We start from the raw sequence: 7,588 nt of genomic DNA, 5'->3' as shown, positions 1-7,588 counted from the left end.
GGAGGCGGAGGTTGCAGTGAGCTGAGATCACGCCACTGCTCTCCAGCCTGAGTGACAGAGCAAGACTCTGAAAACAAACAAACAAACAAACAAAAACAAACAACAAAGAAATGGCTTTAATAAGGCCAAGGCATATGGAAAGGACTCAGGATTGGAATTGAAGAATTAACCGTGGTATCAGTATCATTGATACCAATACTGTTGTTTTTTTGTAACTACTTCACTATCATGGGTTGAATAGTGGCATCAGAAAGATATGTCCAGTTCCTAACCCCTGATGCCTGTGGATGTGACCTTATTAGGAAATAGAGTCTTTGCAGGTGTAGTTAAAGATCTCAAGATGAGCTTGTCCTAGATTTAGGGTGGGTCTTACATCCAATGACGAGTGTCCTTTTAAGATATAGAAAAGGAGAAGACCACGTGCAGACCCACAAGAAGATGGAAGCAGAGACTGGAGTGAAGGAGCCACAAGCCAAGGAATGGCTGGAGCCACCAGGAGCTGAAAGAGGCAACGGATGATCCTCCCCTGACGACTTCAGAGGGAGCATGGCCCTGCTGACACCTTGATTTTGGATTTCTGGCCACATCGTTTGTAGCAGTTTATTACAGCTGCCGTTGGAAGCTAATGCAGCACTGTTCACCAGGCACCACACCCAGCACTGGAAACAGCAAAGTGAGGAAGGGGCCCAGTGTTTCCCTAGATACAATGTCCTCAAAAGCAAGAGCTATCCTGTGACGATTCACAGAAGGGACATGGAGTCACAGTGATGAACACAGGTGTCTATGACTTCCACCGAACCTAGAGAAGCCTTCCTCAAGTGGGCATTTCTTCCATCACCCTCCAATGAGAACCAGGAACTTGAATACTCAATTCTAACTCAACAGTGGATCACAGGCTCTTTGCCTTCTGATGCTGACCTGAGTGTAGCCATAGAGCTTTGAGAATCGAGACCAGAATGCTATGAATTCATCCACTCACCAAATATTTCCAGAGGTCCCCTTCTGTAAAAGGAACCAGGCCAGGCACAAGGTCCCTGCCCACACCAAGCCCAGAGTCTGGAGGAGGCTGCGGACCAGTGCACGGACAGACAGGGTGGGAAGGCAGCTGTTGGAGGCAGGGTGGTGCTGTGGTTAGGATTCTGGGCTCTGAAGCCTGCCTGAGCTGGGATTCCAGCTTTATCACTCCCTGACTGTGTGGCCTTGGGCAAGCCACTTAACCCTTTTATGTCTCTGTTCCCTCATCTCTAAATGGGGAACAACAATCACACCACCTTCAGAGGTTGGTGCTTGTGAGGACTAAATGAGAAAAACCAGGCAAGTACTGAGCACAGTGCCTGGCACAGAGTAAGTGATGAATAAAGGCATCAGGTGATGAAGAAGGCTGGGGATGGGTAGGAGAGATTGTTCTGGCAGGGGGAACAGCAAGTGCAAAGGCCTGGAGGGAACACAAGGATGGCAGCTTTAGATACCAGATGGCTTCGGCAAGCCAGAGCCCAGAGGACAGAAGGTCCTAACCTAGTCTGGGTCACAGCACAAACTGGGAAAGCCAAAATCAGGAAAATGCACCTAGTACTCACCAAATACCATCCCTGATTTCAGGCGAGTCACGGACCAGGTTACCAACCACAGCTCTATTGACATTTTAGGCCAGATAATTACTTGGGGTAGCGACTGTCCTGTGCATTATAGGATGTTAGCACCATCTTTGACCTCCACCCACTAAAGGCCACTAGCACCTCCTGCCCCAGTTGTTATGATCAGACTGTCTCCAGACATTGCCAGATGTCTCCTGGGGACACAATTACCCTTGGTTGAGAACCAAGGCCCTAAACCATCTCTCTCAGATCCTGCAGCCTGGGCCACCTGCCTCTTTCCATCTCTCCTGAAATGTGGCTACCAGATATGGGATGGATGCTCATCTTGACTGTACTGGCCTGGAGGAGCCTGGGCAGAGGAAACGGCACTGGAAAAAGAGTCATTTAGGAGCTTAAGGCACTCAGAGAACTTACTAAAACACCAAATCTCAGGTCCCTCCAGGGGCGTGGATTCAAGCAGTGCAGTAGCATGGAGATGCACTGCCTTCCCTTCAAGAAAAGCCTCCTTGCCCCGCTGCAGGGGTGTGGTCTGTGGATAACTTCTAGGTCATCTGTGTTTGCTTCCTTCAAGGTCCTGCTTTTTCTGGGCTGCCCCTGGCCAGTGGCTGACCGAGGCCCTGGGAGATGAGGGCATGATCTCCTTAGGGTGGCACCTGGCCAGTAAGCATGGCAGTGGCACCAGGGCCCTGGTCATTTCTGCCCAACTCAGGACTCCTCTAACCACCTTTGATCTGTAGCTCCCCACTGGGCCGGCAGAAATGTGTCATATCTGCACATCTGTGGTCTGACCCGACCCCATGCCCCATCCTGCTTCCTCCCTTTGTTCTTCCAGGTGTTTGAGCCCAGCAAATCCTTTGCACTTCCAACTAACATAGATGCTCAGGGTAGAGCCTAGAAATCTGAGTTTCAAAATTGTTCCCCAAGTAAGACCATTGCTCAGTGAGGTCTGGGAGCCTCCAGGCTAAACAGACTCCCAGTTCTTTGCCAGCGCTGACATTCTAGGGTTTTATGATTTGGGAGAAACTTGATTTGGCCTGGGGGTGTGTTTGCATGGGTGCAATAAACCATGCTGTCACGGGTTTTATGGTTTCCTTCTCTGGGCACTGCTGGCAGTGAATTTGAAAGGCTTCCCACCTGAAGAGCAAGAAGAAACCTGGGCTTGTATTGTTCCGATTTGAGTTCCTACCTAGAGGAAGGGATATCTCTAGGTCTGATAACTTTCTCATTAGAGTCAGGAGCCATCATTGTCCCCATTTTACAGATGAGGGGAAAAGTATACCCTAAAGGAAGGAATAAGGACTTCAGAGTCTGCAGATAGTTTGTGGTGGACTTTAAGATAATCACTTACTCTCCCTAAGCCTCAGTTTTCTCATCTGCAAAATGAGGCAGTCAGTCATTCGTGAACTTTATTGAGTCCTTACTGTGTTGAGCACAGTTATCAGGAATGGGGATTCAGCTGTGAATAAGACAAGTAAGATGGAACACACGTCATGGGGTTTGCATTCTAGAAGGGAGATGGGCAATAGACAGATGAACAAATAGTTTCAGATAGGGTGAGTGCTATGAAGACGGAGAAATGGGGTGATGAGGCAATGATGGGAACTGGGGTGAGGGTAGGCAGTAACTGGATGACAAGAGACAGCGACATTTAAATGAGACCTCAAGGATGAGAAGAAATTGTCCACTGGAGGAGCTGGGGGAATGGTGTGCCAGGCAGAGGGAACAGCAAATGCAGAAACCTGAAGTGGGGAGGGAACGAGCTTGGTGTGGGAAAGGAACCTCCCAGAGGTGCAGCAGGTGAGGGGATGAGGGTGGAGAGGTTCCCCGCGTCCATGAGAACTTCAGCTATTACTGTCCCTGAGAGGGGCAGCTCCTGGAGTTTACAGCAGAAGAAAGCCGTGGTGAAGCTCACTTAGAAAATGACTAAGGCTTACTTAGAAGATAATTCACTTTGGCTCCCTTAGGAAAGGACTAAGGCTCACTTAGGAGCTTCCATTTTTAGGACAAAGGACTTGCCCAAGGCCACAAAGCCTACCACCCCAGCTTCTTCTCCCAGTCATTCCCCTCTAGCACAGGAGAAGGCAAACCAGGCTGGGAAGTGCAGAGGCAGACCCCAATACAGCAGGTGTTCCTCCAAGCAGACCAAGTTGGGACAGAAGGGGCGACAAATCAGCCCCACAGAGGAAAGCACATGGAGCACTTTGAGGACCTGGACTGCTTCTGACCGTGGGGTCACATGGCCAGCTCTGACTACCCCTCCCCATGGAGGGGGATCTGGGCTAATAGCCAGGGAGACTGGGGTTATAAATTATATGGGGTTGGACAGAGGCAAAGTAGAGGCTGGCATGTAGCTTTAAATGGGTTTCTCCAACTCTGAGGTCTCCCTTTTGTTCCTTAAGCTTTTGTAACCCACAGCTTTGCAGTCCCCAGAGAACTGTGCCTGAACTCACTGGTGAATTGGAATTTTTTTCTTTCATTATTTTATTTACTTATTTTCCAGTTTTATTGCGGTATAATTGAAAAGTTAAAAGGGCATATATTCAAGATGAGCAATGTGATGATTTGATCTATGAATACACTGCAAAATGATTACCACGATCAAGTTAATTTTTTTAGTGGCCACTCTGGGCAAGGGAGGTACAGTTTCTGGTTTTGAGGCTGTTGTTTTGTTTTGTTTTTGTTCCTGGGAAGCTGCAGCCTCCATGATTGGACACCCGCATTTCTTGGGAAGCTTTTGAACGCTATGACTTCTGGTCTCACCACTACCCCTCCACTTCAGGCTCTCATGGGTTCAGTCCTGGATGCTGTAATAACTTCTTCCGTCTCTTCCCAGGTGCTAGCCAGGATCACTTCCTCCCAAGTCATCCCAGAGGGAGGGCAGGAGGAAGAATGAAATGAAAGAGAGAGGGAGAGAAAGGAAGGAAGAGAAGGAGGGAGAATGGAAGGATGTATGGATTTGGATGTATGGGTTCCATTCCTTCTACCCTGGCAAATGCTTACTCATCCTTCAGTGTCCATCCAAAATGGCACCTCTTCCTGGGTACCATCTCCAGAGTCTCTTTCAAGCAGGTAGCTACATCCCACAAAACAACCACTGATCTGACCATGCAAGTGTGTGGGGGAATGAAGACCAGCCCAGGAATCTGAGATGAATGTCTTGCTTCTTGCTCTGCCACTGACTTACAGGGTACCCCAAGCAAGTCCCTTCACCTCCTAGGTCTCAGTTTCTCCATTTATACCACTAAGGCAGTGGACCTGATGGCCTCAAGTCTCAATATTTTTATTCCCTGAAAAGAAACTCTTGGTGCTGAGTGGTCTTTTTCTGCCCTGGCGTCTCACCTTTCAAACACTTGTCTCTTCTCACCACACCCACCACTTAGTATGTGCTCTTGGAGAACACCCAGGACCCAGGGTCTCTGCACACATCATGAGTCCAGCTCAGCATTTGAGGTGGAATCAGAAGAAAGGAAGGAGAGTGGAGGGAATAGTCAGTATTTTGGCAAGCTCATAATACTTTCCCCCTTTGTCTAGAAACTTCAACCCAATTTCCCTTTGAAGGCACTACCTCCTTCCCCCAGTCATGAATGAGTACAGGTCTCAAGCCTGGACAACCAAATGCACAGTGCTTGGTTCAACTCTGGACCTGTGACTCAAGCCAGACCAAGGGAGTGACATGCAGGGCTTTGCCTGGAACTATTCTGAAAGGGGCACTCTCTTTCTGCTGGGCTACTGATAATATGTGCATCCATGATAGGAGAGCCTGCCTGATAATGAAGCTAATAAGAGAAGAGCAGAGCCAAGAGATGCTGGGAGAGCAGATGCCTGAAAATATCATTTGAGCCCCTGGGTCCAGCTGCACCTGAAGCCACTACTATCCCTTGGACTTTGTGGTTATTTGAGTCCATAAATACCCTTTGGCATTAAGCCAGATTGCATCTTAAGGCATATAGAAATAAGAGAAATGAAAAAAGAAATGAGAAAAGAAATTGAAAAGAGAGACAGCAGACAACTGATTTTCTACTGAAGCTTCCAGAAGGAATCAACTCTGCCAACACCTTGATTTTGGACTTGTGGCCTTCAGAACTGTGAAATGATAGACGTCTGTTATTTTAAGGCACCTAGTGTGTAACATTTCCTCACAACAGCCCTAGGAAATGAATACAGGGAGGAAAATCCTACAGCACAGAGGCATGGAGGTGCCAGAATGCCCCGTCTGCCTGAAGAGTAGATGGAGATGAGGCTGGAATTGTCCATCCTAGCTGCCCAGACCCATGTGCCTTTGTTTTATGTAGTTACAGCGCCTATGATACATATTTGCTATCACATATGTCACTATGAACCTCCTCGGGAGGACGGAGAAGTCAAATACCTTAATTATTCCAACACAAGCTTGCGTGAACAGATAATCATCACTACGAGTATATTGTGTGCCTGCTAAGCACCAGGCCTGAGATAAGGAAGCATTTGCTGTGGTGAATGTTCCCTCCAAAGCTCATGCTAAAATTTAATTGCCATTGCAACAGTGTTGCAAGGTGAGAACTTTAAGAGATGATCAGGTCATGAGAACTCTGCCCTCGTGAATGGATTAATACCATTATCACAGTAGTGGACCCCCCTTTTCTCTTGCCGTCTGTCTCTCATGTTAGCTTGTGCTTCCGCCTTTCATCATGGAATAACACAGCAAGAAGCCCCTCACCAGAGGCACCTTGATATTGGACTCCCCAGCCTCCAGAACTGTGAGAAATACATGTCTTTTCCTTATAAATTACCCAGTATATGGTATTCTGTTATAGCGGTGGAAAATGGACTAAGCATTTTGCGTACATTATCTGTCTTATTAAAAATGTTTTTACCCAGGAACATAGATTCAAGTTACCCTGAATATACATTATCTCCCTACATTATCTCTTTTAGTCCTTACCTATTAGATAGATATTGCTATTATCCCCATTTTGCAGGTAAAACCTCAAACTCCCAAAGAACTCCTGCATTGAGGAAAGTAAAACCAATAGCTGCCATGTTCAGTGGTCCCCTTTACCCATGGTACAGTACAGTATGCTAAGATATTTTCAGAAAGAGAGAGGCCGCATTCACATATCTTTTATTGCAGTATATTGTTACAGTTGTTCTATTTTATTTGTCATTGTTGTTAGTCTCTTACTGTACCTAATTTATAAATTAAGCTTTATCACAAGCATGTGTGTATAGGAAAAAACAGTACAGATGTTCCTCAACTCACAATGGGGTTATGTCCTGATAAACCCTTTGTTCAGCTGAAAATATCTTTAAGTTGAAAATGCATTTAATACCTCTACCTCTAACCCACCAAACATCAGAGCTTAGCCTAGCATACCTTAAATATCCTCAAAACACTTACACATGAAACACTTAAAACAGCCTACAGTTGAAAAAAAAAATCTAACACAAACCTATTGTATAACAAAGCATTGAATATGTCATCTCTTCATTTAATTTAATTTCATTTAATTTCATTTTATTTATTTATTTTTTTAGAGACAGGCTGCTCTGTTACTCAGGCTGGAGTGCAGTGGCGTGATCATAGCTCACTGCAATCCTGAACTCCTGGGCTCAGGCCATCCTCCCATCTCAACCTCCTGAGTAGCTACAATGCAAGTGCATGCCACCACACCTGGCAAATCTTTTAATTTTTATTTTTGTGGAGACGAGGTCTTACTATGTTTCCCAGGGTGATCTTGAACTCTTAGCCTCAAATGATCCTCCCACCTTGGCCTCCCAAAGTGCTGGGATTACAGGCGTGAACCTGTGCCCAACTTCTTCTTATATGTTGAACACTGTACTTAAAGTAAGAAATTGAATGGTTGTATGGGTACTGTATGTTTTCTGCTGAATGCATATCACTCTCACACCATCGTAAAGTCAGAAAATTGTAAGTCTAACCATCATATGTTGGGGACCATCTGTGTGTTACTATCCATGGTTTTAGGTATCCACTAAAAGTCTTGAAATGTATC

At 46.2% G+C, this 7,588-nt stretch overlaps 1 long non-coding RNA gene across 1 annotated transcript in view; it reads left to right on the top strand.

Moving 5' to 3' along the window:
- Nucleotides 1–6,452, top strand: part of LOC105552294 — a 38,361-nt gene extending 31,909 nt beyond the window's left edge. Inside the window, exon 3 of the long non-coding RNA XR_001007986.1 lies at nt 4,429–6,452. This is a non-coding gene — a long non-coding RNA (uncharacterized LOC105552294). The remainder of the gene's footprint in view (nt 1–4,428) is intronic.
- The last annotated feature ends 1,136 nt before the right edge of the window (nt 6,453–7,588 follow it).

The sequence above is a fragment of the Mandrillus leucophaeus genome, unplaced genomic scaffold (genome assembly GCF_000951045.1).
Source record: "Mandrillus leucophaeus isolate KB7577 unplaced genomic scaffold, Mleu.le_1.0 Scaffold55, whole genome shotgun sequence".
NCBI lineage: Eukaryota > Metazoa > Chordata > Mammalia > Primates > Cercopithecidae > Mandrillus > Mandrillus leucophaeus.
Note: the sequence above shows the minus strand (reverse complement) of the source record. Positions and strands in the feature narration are given on the sequence as shown.